Source organism: Oncorhynchus gorbuscha, linkage group LG01 (genome assembly GCF_021184085.1).
Source record: "Oncorhynchus gorbuscha isolate QuinsamMale2020 ecotype Even-year linkage group LG01, OgorEven_v1.0, whole genome shotgun sequence".
Lineage (NCBI taxonomy): Eukaryota > Metazoa > Chordata > Actinopteri > Salmoniformes > Salmonidae > Oncorhynchus > Oncorhynchus gorbuscha.
In genome coordinates, this window is record NC_060173.1 from 81,156,001 (window position 1) to 81,178,155 (window position 22,155).

The 22,155-nt window shown below is 41.4% G+C and overlaps 1 pseudogene; it reads left to right on the forward strand.

Moving 5' to 3' along the window:
- The first annotated feature begins 1,042 nt into the window (after nt 1-1,042).
- Nucleotides 1,043-20,832, forward strand: LOC124019508 (annotated as a pseudogene).
- The last annotated feature ends 1,323 nt before the right edge of the window (nt 20,833-22,155 follow it).

Below are 22,155 nucleotides of genomic sequence, written 5' to 3' on the forward strand. Positions count from 1 at the left end.
ACCCTCACAAACTTTTACAGATGCACAATTGAGAGCATCTTGTCGGGCTGTATCACCGGCAACTGCACTACCTACAATCGAAGGGCTTTCTAGAGGGTGGTGCGGTCTGCCCAACGCATCATTGGGGGCAAACTACCTGCCCCCCAGGACACCTACAGCACCCAATATCACAGAAGAGCCAAAAAGATCATCAAGGACAACAACCACCCGAGCTACTGCCTGTTCACCCCTCTATCATCCAGAAGACGAGGTCAGTACAGTTGCATCAAAGCTGGGACCGAGAGACTGAAAAACAGCTTCTATCTCAAGGCCATCAGACTGTTAAGTTAACATCACTAGGTGGGTTCCATCTGGTTACGTAACCCTGTACTTTGGAGGCTGCTGCCCCATATACATAGACTTGAAATCACTGGCAATTTTAATAAAGGAACACTAGTCACTTTAATAATGTTTACATATTTTGCTTTACTCATCTCATATGTATATACTGTATTCTATTCTACTGTATTTTAGTCTATGTCACTCTGACATTGCTCATCCTAATATCATCCTAATATTTATATATTCCATATTCCAACCTGTTGCCCAGCACAAGAGACTCATTTAGGTCTTCCAGTAAGTATTGAGTAATTCCAATAACATATATTAGTATTGTGGTTAGAGCATTGGACTAGTAACCGAAAGGTTGCAAGTTCAAATCCCCAAGCTGACAAGGTACAAATCTGTTGTTCTGCCCCTGAACAAGGGAGTTAACCCACTGTTCCTAGGCCATCATTGAAATGAGAATTTGTTCTTAACTGACTTGCCTAGTTAAATAAAGGTTAAAAAAAACATTTAAAAGTGTATTAACTTAAATATAGCCTACACAACAGCTTTCAACATACCAGTATTTGTGTGAACTTGGTGGTCGCAATGCTTTGAAAAACAGTTGTACTACATTAGTGTAAAAAAAAAGATATTCCCAAAGTTTAGCATGGTTTTTCAATGAGACTCTTGTTTTGAAGAAAACAAATCCACCATGTGATGCCAGCATAATATCCTGCTGCTAGAAGAACGGCAATGTAGACCTAGGCAACAATCACAACAACTGGCCGCAGCAACTGGTGAAATTAACGATTTGTGAAGGCAGCTTGAGCAAATGTACGGTTGGATTCCTTGCTAAATAATAATTATTCATCATGAACGTGGGCTTTTCTCTCGTTCTCCTCTGGTCTCTCCCAATAACCAATGGTAAGTAGCTAGCTAATGCTAGCTCTATATTGTCGTGTCTTGCTTTCTAATATAGGTAACGTTAGCTAGCTAGCTATATTCAGTTTTGGTGATGGCATGTACTATTATGTAGTGGAAACCAAGACTGGTTTTAGCGCAGTTATGGACAATTTTAGCTAACCCTTTAACTAACTTTAACCTAATTCTCGTAACCTGCCACGTTAATTGTGTTAACCTGCCACGAAAAGTCACTTCTGCTAGTCAAAACCGACAAACCTGCCCCGAGAGCAGTGTAAGTATCCACTAATGTGATACAGCATTAGCTAGGCCTTTTCATTTAAAAAAAAGAAATCAGTATACATACAAGAAGTATACAGACAATGATAACGTATACTAGGGGGTACACCAAATTACAGATTATACAAAGACCTTAAAAGATGCACACATATTGATTGTTTTATCAGCTTTCTTATTAGAAGAATGTAGAATGGTATAAATGTACTGCTCGAATTCCTTCTAGAAAACACAGAAGAGTTTTTATTTTATTAGTGAACTTACATTTATTAATATGACATTTTCCATTAGCACAATTAGATTTATGGAGGTAAAATGTTTTTTTCTTTATTATGGTTAAGGAAACCGAGCAGTACATTCTCACATAAAAAACAAAAGTCATCAAGAGTATTAACAATTATAAAACTGTGAATATCTTTCCAAAATTGTTTTACATGTAGACAATGCCAAAATAAATGTGAAACGGTTTCTGGATGCTCAACACAAAAAGCACAATCAATGTTAATGTATTTTTCTGAGTTTCTTCAGGTAATGATTCGCAGGGTAATGCTTATGGATCATTCTGAAAGAGACCTCTTTGACCTTGTTAACAATCAAGTATTTGTGTGGGAATAACCAGACTTTTTTCCAACAGATATTAGTGAACAATGTATTCCAGTAACTTGTAACATAAGGAATGGATACAATATCCCTTTGAAATAAAGCACGTATAGATCTGTTGTTCTGAGGGAGCAAGGAGAAACATATTTTCCCTATTGGAGAGTCAACTGGATTAAGAGAGGGTAGGTCAGGAAGGTGAGGTCTGGCTACACCTCTAAATAACATGAGAGTTCCAGATGGAATAGCATCAAAGACTATGGCGAACTCTCTAGGTGTTACAGGGATATTGTAATTAGATAAAAATTCCTCATCATTGAGTGATAATCCTTCTGCATTAAAAAGTTAACTCACCAGCAGGATATGATTATTGAACCAGTTCTTACAAAATAAATGCATGATTCAATACAAAACGTCCTTATTGTTCCAAATGAAATACCTATGCAGGGACAAAATGTTTATACAGTGGGGCAAAAAACGATTTAGTCAGCCACCAATTGTGCAAGTTCTCCCACTTAAAAAGATGAGCGTGGCCTGTAATTTTCATCATAAGTACACTTCAACTATGACATACAAAATGAGAAAAAAAATCCAGAAAATCACATTGTAGGATTTTTAATGAATTTATTTGCAAATTACGGTGGAAAATAAGTATTTGGTCAACCAACAAACAAGCAAGATTTCTGGCTCTCGCAGACCTGTAACTTCTTCTTTAAGAGGCTCCTCTGTCCTCCACTCGTTACCTGTAATAATGGCACCTGTTTGAACTTGTTATCAGTATAAAAGACACCTGTCCACAACCTCAAACAGTCACGCTCCAAACTCCACTATGGCCAAGACCACAGAGCTGTCAAAGAACACCAGAAACAAAATTGTAGACCTGCACCAGGCTGGGAAGACTAAATCTGCAATGGGTAAACAGCTTAGTTTGAAGAAATCAACTGTGGGAGCAATTATTAGGAAATGGAAGACATACAAGACCACTGATAATCTCCCTCAGTCTGGGGCTCCACGCAAGATCTCACCCAGTGGGGTCAAAATGATCACAAGAACGGTGAGCAAAAATCCCAGAACCACACGGGGTGACCTAGTGAATGACCTGCAGAGAGCTGGGACCAAAGTAACAAAGCCTACCATCAGTAACACACTACGCCGCCAGGGACTCAAATCCTGCAGCGCCAGACGTGTCCCCCTGCTTAAGCCAGTACATGTCCAGGCCCATCTGAAGTTTGCTAGAGAGCATTTGGATGATCTAGAAGAAGATTGGGAGAATGTCATATGGTCAGATGAAACCAAAATTGAACTTTTTGGTAAAAACTCAACTCGTTGTGTTTGGAGGACAAAGAATGCTGAGTTGCATCCAAAGAACACCATGCCTACTGTAAAGCATGGGGGTGGAAACATCATGCTTTGGGGCTGTTTTTCAAAGGGACCAGGACGACTGATCTGTGTAAAGGAAAGAATGAATGGGGTCATGTATCGTGAGAGTTTGAGTGAAAACCTCCTTCCATCAGCAAGGGCATTGAATATGAAACGTGGCTGGGTCTTTCAGCATGACAATGATCCCAAACACATCGCCCGGGCAACGAAGGACTGGCTTTGTAAGAAGCATTTCAAGGTCCTGGAGTGGCCTAGCTAGTCTCCAGATCTCAACCCCATAGAAAATCTTTGGAGGGAGTTGAAAGTCCGTGTTGCCCAGCAACAGCCCCAAAAGATCACTGCTCTAGAGGAGATCTGCATGGAGGAATGGGCCAAAATACCAGCAACAGTGTGTGAAAACCTTGTGAAGACTTACAGAAAACGTTTGACCTCTGTCATTGCCAACAAAGGGTATATAACAAAGTATTGAGAAACTTTTGTTATTGACCAAATACTTATTTTCCACCATCATTTGCAAATCAATTCATAAAAAAATCCTACAATGTGATTTTCTGGATGTTCTTTTCTCATTTTGTCTGTCATAGTTGAAGTGTACCTATGATGAAAATTACAGGCCTCTCTCATATTTTTAAGTGGGAGAACTTGCACAATTGGTGGCTGACTAAATACTTTTTTTGCCCCACTGTATATTAACAACCACGCTAAGAATACTTAGCGTGGTTGTAAAGCAGATCATTTTGCAGGAATCTTATCAATGTCGTAGTTACAAAGTAACATACAATTGAGGCCACCAAAACAGGAGAAGATATGAGGGATGAAATTCCAAATTGAAGTAGGATTCTTTAAAAAATGTTTAGCTTAATTTATCTGAAATATTTTTCAAAGTATGAAAATCAACAACAAAAAAATTGAGACCACCATATTCATATGAGTTCATAATGACAGATTTCCTAATATAATGTGTACGATTTTTCCAGATGAAGTTGAAAAGCACCTGGTCAACAGCTTTACCTATTTTGTTGTCAAGATATAGGGACTGGGCTGCATAAGTATGTCTGGAGATACCTTCAGCTTTAGAAAGCAATACTCTACCTTTCAAGGATAAATCCCTCTGCAGCCAATGGTTCAACTTCTTTTTGTTTTAATAGGTATAACGTTTAATGAGCATCTTTCCTGCATCTTTCCTGTTGATCCGTAGATATGGTAATCCCAAGGTATATTACTTTTTCCTTGACTGAAATATTGCATATAGAGGGTATTACACAGTCTTTAACAGCAAACAATTCACACTTATTCACACTTATTAAGGTTCAGGCAAAAACCAGATGCTTGAAAAAACCCAATCTGTTTTAAGCTGTTCGGCAAATAAAATGTTTTGCCCTTGACGTTATTTCTTAACCCCCTAGCATTGAGTGACACAATAGACAACGACAAAGTGGAATATAGAACAAAGTACTATGAGCTGAACAACAATCGCAAATCGAAAGAGATTGAAAAGAAACCCGCATTGTATACCATATATCGATATAAATGATTGAGTGTGAATAGCTGTTCTTGTCTATTGATGTTCTGTATTATGTTTTGTGTGGACCCCAATAAGAGTAGCTGCTGCTTTTGCAACAGCCAATGGCGATCCTAATAAATTGCCAATCTAGCTGGGCCCCAAGCTCTTTAGTGATGTCCCTGGTGGACCTCTTCTCCACCGCAGCACAGGACCACTGGCACCCAGGGGTCAGTTTGGCATACTGTACTAACCATTCTTTCATTTTGGTAGAAAACAATTAAGGCATCTATCAGGCTATAGTTATATTCAAGAATAACTGCATATACTTGAAATAAACAATAGCCTTAAAAATAACATGGATTAGCATGTACCTCCTCTGCCTCCTGCACAGTCTCCTCTAGGATAAACATTTTCAGGGAAGATGTCATCCTAGTTAAGACAACTGAACCCAAATGTATATCAGTTGGAATTAACAAGCTTCCTGTCTTGTATTCTTTGTCAAGACACAAACACACACAGCAAATACAGGGACATTTACTTTTCAGCAAACATTAACTTTGGGGCGGCAGGTAGCCTAGTGGTTAGAGTGTTTGGGCCATCGAATCCCCAAGCTGACAAGGTAAAAAAAATCTGTCGTTCTGCCCCTGAACAAGGCAATTAACCCACTGTTCACTGGTAGGCCGTCATTGTAAATAATAATTTGTTCTTAACTTCTTGTGACTCCCCATCCCGGATCCGGGCGCGTAATCATCGCCTGACAACAATTAGCATAAAGCAACAGATATAAATATCCCTAGAAAATATTCCTATTCATGAAAATCACAAATTAAATATATTGAGACACAGCTTAGCCTTTTGTTAATCACCCTGTCATCTCAGATTTTCAAAATATGCTTTACAGCCAAAGCTAGACAAGCATTTGTGTAAGTTTATCGATAGCCTAGCATAGCATTATGCCTTGCTAGCAGCTAGCGTTTACCTTTGATGAACTTCGGATGTTTTCACTCACGAGACTCCCAGGTAGATAGCCAAAGTTAATTTTTTCCCAAAATATTATTTTTGTAGGCGAAATAGCTCCGTTTGTTCTTCACGTTTGGCTGAGAAATCGGCCGGAAATTGCAGTCACGAAAATGGCGAAAAATATTCCAAATTAGCTCCATAATATCGACAAACATGGCAAACGTTTTTTATAATCAATCCTCAAGGTGTTTTTCTAATATCTATTCGATAATATATCCGTCGGAACAATTCGTTTTTCAGTAGGACTGATTGGAGTAATGGCTACCTCTGTATTTTACGCGTCACCCTGGGAGCCATCATGTGACCACTTACGCAATGTAGCCACCTACGGCTATTCTTCAACATAAATGCGTAAAACTCCGTCACAATGCTGTAGACACCTTGGGGAATACGTAGAAAGCGTAAGCTCATTGATAGGACATTCTCAGCTCATTAGGGACTCATTGGAACGCAGCGCTTTCAAAATATGGGGCACTTCCGGATTGGATTTTTCTCAGGCTTTCGCCTGCAACATCAGTTCTGTTATACTCACAGACAATATCTTTACAGTTTTGGAAACGTTAGTGTTTTCTATCCAAAGCTGTCAATTATATGCATATTCTAGCATCTTGTCCTGACAAAATATCCCATTTAAAACGGCAACGTTTTTTTTCCAAAAATGAAAATACTGAGTCGCAACTGACTTGCCTAGTTAAATAAAAATAAAAAAGCTGTGTCAACTTCAGTCTTGTTAAATGAGGTGGAGCTAACATTACAAAAACAAATCTGTCAACAAAATGTATTCCAGTACTTGACTATCTGAGGTGGAAGCTAGCTACAGTAACTACCTAATAATAGGAGTACACGGAGAAACTGTGTTGTAGTTGAGTTGCTTTCTGATGTTATTTGCTGGAGGTGTTACACAATTAGCTAGTTACCTTGAACTAGAGTTGCAACAAAGTTGTTCAGTGTCTAACGCTAGACTAGTCAACAACAGTCATGACCGGTTAACGTTACCCCATTGCATTGACTCGCGTTGCCTCCTCAGTAAAGTCGTTTTTGAGATCTTGATGATGGTCGGTCGGTCGGTAACCACTATACCATAACCCTCAATGTCAAATGGAGGCACAAGAAGAGGGCTTCAACATAGGCCTATGACTCCTTTCCATTTGGAAACCCCCGGTTGACGCATCGAAAGTGCCCTTCAACGCAAATTCTGCCTCCGCGAAGTGCTGTCTGCAGATCCTGCTAGCTCAAACTAAAGGATGTGGAGCCACTTCTTCGAAAGTTGTGCGTCCTTGGGATTCCGATGGATTTTTTTAAAACCAATTCATACAGCCTGGCGCTATACAGTTCGTGTTTGAATTACTACTTGTTGCCATTTTCATTGTCCACACTTGACTCCACTCTCTTCGATTCACTCTCTGCGCGAAAACTCTTTGCTGATTCCTGCCAGTGGCGCACTGGCGTCAGTCGTTACTATGGTCATTTAAAATGTTGCTGACCATGCCTCCAAATAAACCTTGTCGGCAATAGATGTTGTGTTAAATACACATGTTTAGTATTAGTGGATTGAATACATCTCTTTGCTTAGTTTTACTTCCAAAAGTGTTTCCCTTTTTAAGCCCTGAAGTTTACGCTTATACAATAATAGCCTAAAATAATGAAAGTAAAACCTCAATGTAGCCTAAATTGCACAATGATCCATTTCTTTTAAAGGTATTATTTATCTTTATTCTACAATGTAATAACCCTGAACCCGTCCACCATGTGGTTATCCGCAGAGGCTGCGGGTTATGGGTCAACTAGTGTATCACTAGTGTGTGTGCCCATCAGGAGGTTGGGGTAATTGTCTTCATCTCGATCAAGGCCCTCCCAATCTAGAAAGAGGGCTAGACATTCTGAGTCGCAACTGGGAAAGAGAGTGGAAAAAGAGCGAGATGTACAGATTTAGTCATAGGGAAATATCATGTAATGACCCTTTTAAATCGCAGCCCCATGGGTGCACTGAAGTTTAGCAGGCCCACACACACACGCACACACACACACACACACACACACACACACACACACACACACACACACACACACACACACACACACACACACACACACACACACACACACACACACACACACACACACACAGCTGTTTAGGGAACCATTCTTTACTCTACATTTTTATTTATTTATTCCAGCCCATATGATAGTTCCTGTTGTGGTATTGCAAGTTCTGAGTCACGTGGCAGGCTGAAACCTCTTTTGTCTAGGATTAGCTCTACAGGGTTTTTCCTATTCAAAATGTCTGTGTACAATTGGTATAAAAGCACTGGCTAGCTAGTGAGGTCAATGTCATCGTGGCTAGCCTATTCTTTTTTTCACCACTGATGTTTTTGCTTCTTTGGTCTAGAGTTATTTGTGTAGATTGAGTTTTTAATTTTTTTAATCCATTTTACAATAAGGCTATAACATAACAAAATAAAATATGTAAAAGTCAAGAGGTCTGAATACTTTGAAGGCACTGTTGGTCCTTCTGTAGCTCAGTTGGTAGAGCATGGCGCTTGTAACGCCAGGGTAGTGGGTTCGATCCCCGGGACCACCCATACGTAGAATGTATGCACACATGACTGTAAGTCGCTTTGGATAAAAGCGTCTGCTAAATGGCATTTATTATTATTATTACTGTGTTCTCAATTTAAAATGATACCAGTAGATAATGTATATGCGACTAACCCATAAAGCAGAAAGATTTCCTACATTATTTTTGTGACATGAAATTGTTTAGTGCAAATTAAACCCTTGTATTCTAGGTACAGTAATGTTAATCAAAATAAGTAGCTGGCAATTATTAGGCTAATAAAAGATATCAAAAAGGAAAATAGGTTTGGGGAGCGTTGTAATTCTACCTTTTTTTTTAAATCTGTGTGAACATGATTTTACAATACAGAGACAACCAAGAAGGTCAATGTCATAGAGGATTGCAGACATTGTTGGTGATGGGTGAAAAGAGATCTGCACAACCAATGTTTGCAAGTCAAAGCCACTTGCCTTTACCCAAAGTACCCCTTCATGTGCATTTTAGCCCCTGGTGTTTTACAGGAAGTGAGCTATACTCATAAATGTCATGAATCAGCCATAATATATGAGAATCATAGGGGCAATAAACTGTTCCTTTTCTCTTAATGACTTCGACCCCCCCCCCTCACTAATCCACAGCTCTCTACCCATATCAGTGCCTGCCAACGTGATCGTCTTCCCTGCACTCAGCACATTCCAAGCTTCATTTTTATTTTATCTTTATTTAACTAGGCAAGTCAGTTATGAACAAATTATTATTTTAAATGATGTCTTTGTCTCATTGCGCACCAGCGACTCCCGTGGCGGGCCGGGCGCAGTGCGCGCTAACCAAGGTTGCCAGGTGCACTGTGTTTCCTCCGACACATTGGTGCGGCTGGCTTCCGGGTTGGATGTGCGCTGTGTTAAGAAGCAGTGCGGCTAGGTTGGGTTGTGTATCGGAGGACGCATGACTTTCAACCTTCGTCTCTCCCGAGCCCGTACGGGAGTTGTAGCGATGAGACAAGATAGTAGCTACTACAACAATTGGACACCACGAAATTGGGGAGAAAAAGGGGTTAAAATTAAAAATAAATAAAAATAAAGATCTTTGTCGGAATGCACTCCCAGGACTCCCACTTCCACAAATGTTAGTTTTGTTCGATTACGTCCATATTTATGTCTAAATACCTCCGTTTTGTTCACGCGTTTAGTTCACTGTTCCAAAGGCACAATGTGCGAGCGCAAAATCCAGACGAAAAGTCAAGAGTTCCATTACAGTTTGTAGAAACATGTCAAATGATGTTTACAATCAATCTTTAGGGTATTTTTATAATAAATCTTCAATAATATTCCAACCGGACAATAGCGTATTCATTACAGAGGAAAAAGAAGGCACGGCGCACCCGCGTGACCATGCAGTAAACAACTGATTGGCCACAGCCTAGTTCACATGTTGAAACAGCTCTTATTTGACCCCCTTCCACAATAGAAGCCCCAAACAACTTTCTAAAGGATGATGACATCTGCTGGAAGCCCTGGGAAGTCCAATCTGGCCGCATAGACACAGCATATTGGATAGGCAATCACTTAAATGAAACTACAAACCTCAGATTTCCTACTTCCTGGTTGGATTTGTCTCAGGTTTTCGCCTGCCATATGAGTTCTGTTGTGCTCACAGACATCATTCAAACAGTTTTAGAAACTTCAGAGTGTTTTCTATCCAATACTAATAATAATATGCATATATTAGCATCTGGAACAGAGTAGCAGGCAGTTGACTCTGCGCATCTTATTCCACCCAGCTACTCAATACTGCCCCCCTGTCAGCAAGAAGTTAATAAACCTGTTTTTATTTGTGTTTTTCAGTGCTTGCAGAGCTGCCTGTACCTCAGAACCTGACTCTGCTCACCCTGAACACAGAGTACCTACTAACATGGGACTGGGACCGGGACCAGACGACCACAGGCAACACTGTTACCTTCACTGCAGAGTACATGGGGTAAATCACCACACACACAGTATCACACTCTTGGACACATCCTCCACCCCTCCCCATGTCACATTATAATATATCTCGCATGCTACAGTACACCCAAACTGTGGTTGGTCTAATTCTACTTGCGCTACAATATGAGTTTCATGATCTGGTATTTGGCCAAGACTGCGTCTCATCAGTAGCAGATAGCCTAGTAGTTGAGCACATTGGGCCAGTAACCAAAAGGTTGCTGGTTCGAATCCCAGAGTCGACTAGGTGAAAAATCTGTCGATGTGCCCTTGAGCTAGGCGGTTAACCCTAATTACTCTTATTCAGAGCGATGTCTGCTAAAGGACTAAAATGTAAATCGGTGACCCTCTCTCTACCCAATAGGAAGTATAAGATGCAGAGGAAGAAGAAGAACTGGAGCCGTGTGTGTGAGAGGACCATACATACCCACTGTAACTTCACAGGCTCTGATCTGCACTACCTGGGCATGTATGTGCTCAGGGTCCGAGCCAGTGCAGACGGACTGAACTCAGACTGGGTCCTTAAAGACTTCTGCCCTGATAAAGACGGTGAGAGATAGGAAATGGGGAAGACTGACTTTGATTTAAAAACACAAACTAAAGAGATGTAAATGTGAGAACATAACAAAATAATAAACACAGTTGCAAAGAGGCAGTCACATATCTAAGCACAACCACACACCAACATACATTATCATCAAAAGTTTGGACAACTACTCATTCTAGGGTTTTTCTTTTCTTTTTACTATTTTCTACATTGTAGAATAATAGTGAAGACATCAAAACTATGAAAAAACACATGGTATCATGTAGTAACCAAAAAAGTGTTTAAAAAAATCAAAATATATTTGATATTCTTCAAAGTAGCCACCCTTTGCCTTGATGACAGCCTTGCACACTCTTGGCATTCTCTCAACCAGCTTCACCTGGAATGTTTTTCCAACAATCTTGAAGGAGTTCCCACATACACTACCATTCAAAAGTTTGGGGTCACTTAGAAATGTCCTTGTTTTTGAAAGAAAAGCAACATTTGTTGTCCATTAAAATAACATAAAATTGATCAGAAATACAGTGTAGACATTTAATTTTTTAAATGACTTTTAAAGCTGGAAACAGCTGATTTTTTATGGAATATCTACATAGGCCCATTATCGGCAACCATCACTCCTGTGTTCCAATGGCACGTTGTGTTAGCTAATCCAAGTTTATCATTTTAAAAGGCTAATTGATCATTAGAAAACCATTTTTCAATTGTTTGCATAGCTGAAAACTGTTCTGATTTAAAGATGCAATAAAACTGTCCTAGACTAGTTGAGTATCTGGAGCATCAGCATTTGTGGATTTGATTTACAGGCTCAAAGTGGCCAGAAACAAATAACTTTCTTCTGAAACTCGTCAGTCTATTCTTGTTCTGAGAAATGAAGGCTATTCCATGCGAGAAATTTTCAAGAAACTGTAGATCCCGTGCAATGCTGTGTACTACTCCATTCACAGAACAGTGCAAACTGTCACTAACCAGAATAGAAAGACGGGTGGGAGGCCACGGTGCACAACTGAGCAAGAGGACAAGTACATTAGTGTCTAGTTTGAGAAACAGACCCCTCACAAGTCCTTAACTGGCAGCTTCATTAAATAGTACGCGCAAAACACCAGTCTCAACGTCAGTGAAGAGGTGACTCCGGGATGCTGGCCTTCTAGGCAGAGTTGCAAAGAAAAAGCCTTTTCTCAGACTGTCCAATTAAAAAGAAAAGATTAAGATGGGCAAAATAACACTGGACAGAGGAACTCTGCCTATAAGGCCAGCATCCCGGAGTTGCCTCTTCACTGTTGACATTGAGACTGGTATTTTGCAGGTACTATTTAATGAAGCTGCCAGTGAAACATTTTTCTCAATTGTCTGTAATATGTTCCAGGGTTTCATCCAATGGCTTTGAGGAGTATACCACCTCCGTCATCAGCTTCATCAATAAGTGCATTGACGACGTCATCCCCACAGTGACCGTACATACATATCTCAACCAGAAGCCATGGACTACAGGCAACATCCGCATCGAGCTAAAGGCTAGAGCTGCCGCTTACAAGGAGTGCAACACTAATCCGGACGCTTATAAGAAATCCCGCTACACCCTCAGTAAAACCATTTAAACAGGCAAAGTGTCAATACAGGATTAAGATTGAATCCTACTACACCGGCTTCGACGCTCATCGGATGTGGCAGGGTTTGAAAACTATTACAAAGTACAAAGGGAAATCCAGCCATGAGCTGCCCAGTGACGTGAGCCTACCAGATGAGCTAAATGCCTTTCATGCTCGCTACGAGGCAAGCAACACTGAAGCATGCTCTCGGTAGCCGATATGCAAGACCTTTACAGGTCAACATTCACAAAGCCACGGGCCGGACGGATTACCAGGACGTGTACTCAAATCATGTGCGGACCAACTTGCAAGTGTCTTCACTGACATTTTCATCCTTTCCCTGACTGAGTCTGTAATACCTACATGTTTCAAGCAGACCGCCATAGTCCCTGTGCCCAAGGAAGTGAAGGTAACCTGCCTAGAATGATTACCGCCCCGTAGCACTCACGTCGGTAGCCATGAAGTGCTTTGAAAGACTGGTAATGGCTCACATCAGCAGCATCATCCTGGATACACTAGACCAGGTATTCTCAAACTGGGGTACGCGAAATGCCGTCGGGAGTACGCCAAATAAAACTGATTCACGTTTAAAAAATAGTGTATAGATTTTATTTTTCATTATTCACATTTTCAAACCGTCCATTTATAGTTTCCAACGGGGCTATACATTTGGGTTAGAGTTTTTTTTTTTTCTTCGCCTGAGTAGGCTCATTTCACTGCCAAAAATAAAATTAAACCATCTAGTGTTCAGCGAAATAACAACAATGTCAAATAATTGTAGCCTAGTCAATTAATGAACATCCAATCACATTAACCGTTACTCTCGCGGAAATTCCATTAACGGTCCATATGTACCCAAACTTAGCTGCTGTTCATGTTGATATCTGTACTTGTGGTGCAAAAGCCATGACAGGGAGACGTAGTAGAGTGGTAACACCCATGCAAGCAGTTGGTCCCGACGCCACTTGGGTACACTGCAGCATCCACCGAGAGGTTCTTGCTGCCAAGGGAATGCCAGGGAACAGCTTGTTTTGGACACTACAGTGGAAAATGGTGGAAGGTTCCTGAACTATTTTCTGCACTATGAAATGATATGGGCAGCGACCATGTAACACTTTTACAACATACAGAAGTGCTCTGGTTATCAAGGGGCAAAGTATTGACACATTTTTTTAAATTGAGAGACGAGCTTAATGTTTTCTTTGCTGACCATAATTTCCACTTGGCTGACCGCTTGCATGAGTTTCTGACACGACTGGCCTATCTAGGTGATGTTTTTTCTCGTCTGAATGATCTGAATCAAGGATTACTGTGACTCTCCGCAACTTTATTCAATGTGCGGGACAAAATTGAGCCTATGATTAAGAAGTTGGAGCTCTTCTCTGTTTGCATTAACAAGGAGAACACACAGGTCTTTCCATCATTGTATGATTTTTTTTTTTGTGGTCAAATGAACTCAAGCTTACGGACAATGTCAAATGTGATATAGCGAAGCACCTGAGTGAGTTTGTTGCGCAATTACGCAGGTACTTTCCCGAAACAGATGACTGTGTGGAAAATGATTTAAAACAATACAACTCAACATTGCAGAGTTATGTGCATCCTTTCAAGCATACCCTTCTCATTAACCTGTGGTGAGTTATTCACAATTTTCAATGAACAAATAAGGTTTTATATGTAAGATGGTTAAATAAAGAGCAAAATTATTGATTATTATATGTGCCCTGGTCCTATAAGAGCTCTTTGTCCCTCGAGCCAGGTTGTGACACAAACTCTCACTCATTCTTATGTTTAATAAATGTATCGTATAGTATGTGTGGGAGGCTTACAATAATGGCAAAAAAAAACATTTGAGAGTGCGCTGACCCTGGTGCTAGAGGAGGTTGAATATTTGAAGGGGTACAGGACTATAAAAAGTTTGGAAACCGCTGCCCTAGACCAACTCCAATTCGCATACCGCCCCAACAGATCCACAGATGACGCAATGTCAATCGCACTCTACAATGCCCTTTCCCACCTGGACAAAAGGAACACCTATGTGAGAATGACTACAGCTCAGCGTTCAACACCATAGTGCTCACAAAGCTCATCACTAAGCTAAGGATCCTGGAACTAAACACCTACCTCTGCAACTGGACTTCCTGACGGGCCGCCCCCAGGTGGTAAGGGTAGGCAACAACACATCTGCCACGCTGATCCTCAACACTGGGGTCTCTCAGGGGTGCGTGCTTAGTCCCCTCCTGTACTCCGTTCACCCACGACTCCCAACACCACCATTACGTTTGCTGACGACACTACAGTGGTAGGTCTGATTACAGATAACGATGAGGGCCTATAGGGAGAGGGTCAGAGACCTGGCAGTGTGGTGCCAGGATAACAACCTCTCCCTCAATGTGAGCAAGACAAAGGAGCTGATCGTCAACTACAAGAAAAAGCGGGCCGAACAGGTCCCTATTAACATCGACAGGGCTGTAGTGGAGCGGGTCGAGAGTTTCAAGTTCCTTGGAGTCCACATCAGCAACATGTTGATCATGGTCCAAAAACACCAAGACAATCGTGAAGAGGGCACGACAACAACTTTTCCCCCTTAGGAGACTGAAAAGATTTGACATGGGTCCGCAGATCCTCAAAGTTCTACAGCTGCACCATCGAGAGCATCTTGACTGGTTGCATCACCACCTGGTATGGCAACTGTTCGGGATCTGACCGTAAGGCACTACAGAAGGTAGTACATATGTCCCAGTACGTCACTGGGGCCGAGCTTCCTGCCATCCAGGACCTATATACTAGGCAGTGTCAGAGGAAAGCCTCAAAATTGTCAGACTCTAGTCACCCAAGTCATAGACAGTTCTCTCTGCTACAACACGGCAAGCGGTACTGGAGCCTGGACTAATTAACAGCTTCTACCTCCAAGCCATAAGACTGCTGAACAATTAATCAAATGGCCACCCGGACTATTTACACCCCCCACCACCATTTTGTTTTTTACACTATTGCTACTCGCTGTTTAATCTACAATCTACATGTACAAATTACCTCTACTAATCTGTATCCCCGCTCATTGACTCGGTACTGGCACCCTCTGTGTATAGCCTCGTTATTTTATTGTTACTTTTTAATAATTTTTTACTTTAGTTTATTTGGTAAATATTTTCTTAACCAACAATGTAGTTCAAGAAAGAGTTAAGGGTTTGTAAGTAAGTGTTTCACAGTAAGGTTGTATTCGGCGCATGTGACAAAGTTTGATTTAAATGAGTTGGTGTGTCCAAACTTTTGACTGGTACTGTACGTAGACACCCTAACACACAACTAGCACAGGAAGATCGCTATTGATCACCAATAATCGTTCTCTGGAGTTGGCTCGGCTGGATTCTGACTTGATGATTACTGAAAGTTTATTTATGCTTATTTTTCTGTTCTTCCCCGTCTAGCTGCTTTGGGCCCACCATCCAGGGTTGAGCTGGCTCCTGTGGGGAACCTGCTGGACGTGACCATCTCTGACCCCCTGACCAGCACCCAGGGCTCCATGAAGGAACACGTCCTCTCCCTGTACTACCACATCCTGTACTGGAGCCTGTCTGATGACCCTCGGGTACTGTCATTTCTTACTAGCACAGACTTTTCTGATAGCTATTTTATTGGTGGAAAATGTACTGTTGTTGATATGTGGTGGCTCACCTAGCTACCTTAAAATGGATGCACTAAGTAACTACTAAATGACAAATGTGAATGTTACTTTTTTTGGTTTCTAGCTGAAACTAGGACAGATTCATTATTTTTTGGAACAACTAGAAATCCTCAGAGAGAAGTTTTTTAAAATACCTTTGTTTCTCCAACTCACACTTCCCTTTTCTATGTTTTCTTAAGGCACCTGGGCCTCCCCTCAGTAACCCTGTGACTGCTATAAAACCCCACACAACAGAAGCCACAACATGTAACACTAAACCGCAACCTTAAAAAGAACACACCTGTGTTCCTACTCTGGTTTTCTATGCAGGGTTTCTATGTAGGTTGTCTATGTAACGCAACACAATAATAGACCTTTCAGACTTATGGAATGTGGCACCTTGAAAGCGCTACGGCATGTGTGTTTGTCTGAAAGGGTACACTACAGCTTTTTAAATGCCGCAACGAAAACTTTTCTGGAGGTAGTTTCGAAGCGCCATTGAAAACAGGAATTTAACCTGTCTGTTAAGGAATGACGGGACTAACATCAATTTCTAGGCAACCAGAACTATCAATCAAATGAGCATCAGCATCATCTGGGTATGTGTGCAACAAAAGTTCAACGTTCACCTTCCGCTACCATTTCCGTCAAGCCGTCTACACATAGTTTGACGGGTACGTTGGATAAATCCAATGTATGCACCACACAGAACGTACTGCAACTGCCTCTGCAATGCAATGCTGTGAGGCAAACGCAGAGTTCCATTGGAACTGAATGTACTTCTGGTGTACAAAAATGCAATGATGCTGTCGGTGTGGTCGAGGTGTGAGAAAAGTTCTTTGAAGTTCATCAAATATGACTTACCAATACATTTTGTAGGGGGGAAAAACAAAATTTCTACCATAAAAACAGCACATCAATGAGCCACATTTTATTGTTTTCAGGGAAACAATACCAAACATTCTATGCTGGAGAAGAATTCTGTCTGAAAAGGTACATCAGGTTATCAATTGTTGCTATCGACCTGTTACTGTAGTGGCATCCTATGTAAGGGACTGTGCACTTGAGGTGTGTGGCCACTTGGAAACACCAGTTAGACCTCTCACTCATACCCTTGTAATTTGTTTGTCTTATGTTGCACCTACCTCACATTTTCCAGGAATATTGGCCCAACGTGGTCTGGGTTAGGGAAGGGTTTGTCCGGGGGGGCTTTACTTGGCTCCTTGATGCTATAGCGACTCCTTGTGGCGGGCTAGGCACTTGCAGGCTGACTTCAGTCGTCAGTTGAACGGTGTATCCTCGACACATTGGTGCAGTGGGTGTTTTAGAAGCGCGGTTTGGCGGGTCATGTTTCGGAGGACGCATGACTCAACCTTCGCCTCTCCCGAGCCCGTTGGGAAGTTGCAGCGATGAAACAAGATTGTAATTGGATCAGTTGTGTACTCATGATTATGCATATACTTTTCATATTTCTTCTGTACGATTTCAATTTAGCCCTGTCCATATAGGACAATCCCCACGAGTGCGAAGGGTTGAATATTTTTTAAAGTATTTATTCTAAAAAGTAAAGCCAACACGTTTCAGGGTTTTTATTCTGTTCGATATCGGACAGGGCATTCAAAGGCGCATCAGATTGAATGCAAAGCTCTTATTACGTATTCTCTAACTCCCCCAGGGCTTCAACATCAATTGTATCTGCTCTTTTGCAGCCATTCCACTTACTTGATTTAATCTAGTACTAGCATAGATGGTTCATGTGAAGAAGGGCTTGGTGATTAGTTCCCCAGTGGAATCAACTGTGCTAGTACTGCATTACATCAAGTAAGTGGAATGGCTGGAGGTACTCCAGAGAGGTTTGGGAAACACAGCCCTATCTTATTTCACTCTGCAAAAACCTATTTTAACATGTTTTTATTGTTTGAACAGGGTCTAAAGCCTAATGTGGTGAACTCTAACAACAACCTGGTGACGCTGCCTGAGCTGGAGGCCTGGACGTGGTACTGTGTCATGGTTCAGTCTCGCTACGACTACTACAACAAGACAAGCGGCTACACGGCACCCAAGTGCATGCAGACAGAAGGTAAAGACTGAGATTGGTTTTGAAATAGCATGACGTGTTTGTGTGTGTAACCTACCTGTATCCGTGTAAGTATACTGTATGAGTGTGTTTTTTTGTATATATATATTTTTTACAGGAGTATTTACACATTAATGAGGGCACTGTAATCTGAAGGACACTTGTGTGATTGTCTTCATCCACAGGTGACACCCAGTGGAGGCAGATCTTCATGTACTTCCTGGTCTCCCTGGTAGTATGTTTCCTGCTGGTGCTGCTGCCCTACACCTTCTTTAGGTTCTACAGAGTCCTCAAACACACCTTCTACCCCACCATCCAGCTGCCTGCATACATCCAGGAGGTAGGCTGTACATGGGCTAACAAGCACACACATCCTATCAAATTGTATTTGTCACATGCGCCGAATACTACCGGTGTAGACCTTACCGTGAAATGCTTACTTACAAGCCCTTAACTTCTTATGGTATAGGGGACGCTTGTGTCCCACTTGGTCAAAAACCAGGGGAAATGCAGCACGGCAAATTCAAATAAATTGATATAAAAATCAAACTTTCATTAAATCACACATGTAAGATACTCAATTAAAGCTACACTCGTTGTGAATCCAGCCAACATGTCAGATTTCTAAAAGGCTTTTCGGCGAAAGCATAAGAAGCTATTATCTGTTGATAGCACAACAGTAAACAAAGAGTAGCATTTTTCAACCCTGCAGGCGCTACACAAAACGCAGGAATAAAATATAAAACATGCCTTACCTTTGACGAGTTTCTTTTGTTGGCACTCCAATGTGTCCCGTAAACATCACAATTGGTCCTTTTGTTTGATTAATTCCATCCATATATATCCAAAATGTCAATTTATTTGGCGCATTTGATCCAGAGAAAAACAGCTTCCAAAATGCGCAATGTCATTACAAAATATTTCAAAAGTTACCTATAAACTTTGCCAAAATATTTCAAACTACTTTTGCAGTACACCTTTAGGTATTTTTAAATGTTAATAATCGATCAAATTGAAGACGAGTAACGCTACTTTTCAAGTCTTGGCCAAATCTTAACAGCGTTACCCTTTTCCAGGATGGCCCTACTTCTTCATTACACAAATGAATAACCTCAACCAACAACAAGTTCCTAAGAAATATCGTTTGCCAATGAGAACTCAGTGAACAGACAGACCTAAAAAAAAAAAAGGAATTCTCTGGGTTTTGCCTGCTACATAAGTTCTATTATACTCACAGACATGATTCAAACAGTTTTAGAAACTTCAGTGTTTTCTATCCAAATCTACTAATAATATGCATGTCTTATATTCTTGGCATGAGTAGCAAGAAGTTTAAATTGGGCACGCTATTTATCCAAAAGTGAAAATGCTGCCTCCTATACCTTAAGAAGTTAACCAAAAATGCAGTTAAGAAAATAGAGTAAAACAAAATTGACTACATAAACAAAAGTTTAAAAGTAACACAATTAACAAAGCTATATACAGGGGGTACCGAGTCAATGTGCGGGGATACAGGTTAGTCAAGGTAAATTGTACATGTAGGTAGGGGTAAAGTGACTATGTATGCATATGACAATGTATGTATAATAAACAGAGAGTAGCAGCAGGCCTCACAGTGGCTAGCATGTAAACAACAGTAATATATAGATATTTGGGTGGGTGTGTGTCTCTGGGGTGTTGGGATAAATTGAGTAATCGTATGCTGCTCCCTCTTCCCCCCCCCCCCCCCCCCCACACCACCAGTACCTCTGTGACTCCTCCTTCGGCTCTGAAATGCCCATTCTCCTCACTCCTGAGTCAGAGCTGTGCTGTGATAATCTGAGCGTGTACGCCGAGGTGGTGCTGCTGGAGATCCACATAGCTCCTCCCTTCACAGCTCCCCCCCTCAGGGCTGCAGCATGACAGCAGCAGGCATAGCCGCCAGGGCAGTGAAGGCAGCGGAGACTCTGGGGTCTACTCCACAGAGGGAGGCTCCGGCCAGCAGGGTTCTAGTGGTGGGGGTGAGCCAATCAGGAGAGACAAGGAAGTGGAGAAGGTCAAGCTGGAGGAGATGGGGGAAGAGCCTGGAGACGAAGGAGTTCCAGATGAGGGAGTTGTGGATATGTGCGTCTGAGGAGAGATGGAGAGGCGAGAGGAGCGCTGGGTGGAAAGACTGTAGGTGATGGTTGAAGAATTGTAATAGGGAAAGGAGGGTCATACAGAATGTTCTCTGAAGTCTGTCTTTCTACCCCTCAAAGGACACTTTGAAGTTGATGATATCTCGCTTAAAAGACATCACACAGATTAAAAGACACATCTCAAAAGTAAGGGTGTAACGGTAAACGTATTCATACCAACTCGTTCGGTATGGGGGACCTCTGTTCAGTCTGCACTGTGAACCCAGATTAAAACATCAACAATTTTACTGTACCAGTCAAACGTTTGGCCACCCACTCATTCCAGGGTTTTTCTTTATTCTTACTATTTTCTAAATTGTATAATAATACTGAAGACATCCAAACTATGAAATAACATACATGGGATCATTAGTATTCAAAAATGTGTTAAACAAATCGAAGTATATATTTTAGATTCTTCAAAGTAGCCACTCTTTGCCTTTGACAGCTTTGCATACTCTTGGCATCCCTCTCAACCAGATTCATGAGGTTGTCACCTGAAATGCATTTCAATTAACAGGTGTCTTGGAATTCCTTTCCTTCTTAATGTGTTTGAGCCAATCAATTGTGTTGTGACAAGGTAAGGGTGGTATACAGAAGATAGCCCTATTTGGTAAAAGACCAAGTCCATATTATGGCAAGAACAGCTCAAATGAGCGAAGACAAACGACAGTCCATCATTACTTTAAGACATGAAAGTCAGTCAATCCGGAAAATGGAAAGAACTTTGAAAGTTTCTTCAAGTGAAGTCGCAAAAAACATCAAGCGCTATGATGAAACCGGCTCTCATGAGGACCGCCACAGGAAAGGAAGAACCAGAGTTACCTCTACTGCAGAGGATAAGTTCATTAGAGTTAGCAGCCTCAGAAATTGCTACCCAAATAAATGCTTCAGAGTTCAAGTAACAGACACATCTCAACATCAACTGTTCAGAGGAGACTGCATGAATCAGGCCTTCGTGGTTGAATTGCTGCAAAGAAACCACTACTGAAGGACACCATTAAGAAGAAGACTTGCTTGGGCCAAGAAACACGAGCATTGCACATTAAACCGGTGGAAATCTGTCCTTTGGTCTGATGAGTCCAAATTTGAGATGTTTGGTTCCAAACTATGTGTCTTTGAGATGGAGAGTAGGTCAATGGATGATCGCATGTGTAGTTCCCACCGTAAAGCATGGAGGTGTGATGGTGTGGGGGTGCTTTGCTGGTGACACTGATTTATTTAGAATTCAAGGCACACTTAACCAGAATGGCTACCACAGCATTCTGCAGCGATACGCCATCCCATCGTTTTGCACTTAGTGGGACTATCATTAATTTTTTAACATGACAATGACCCAGAACACACCTCCAGGCTGTGTAAGAGCTATTTTACCAAGAAGGAGAGTGATGGAATGCTGCATCAGATGACCTGGCCTCCACAATCACCCGACCTAAACTCAATTGAGATGGTTTGAGATTAGTTGGACCGCAGAGTGAAGGAAAAGCAGCCAACAAGTGCTCAGCATATGTGAGAACTCCTGCAAGACTGTTGGAAAAGCATTTCTCATGAAGGTGGTTGAGAATGCCAAGAATGT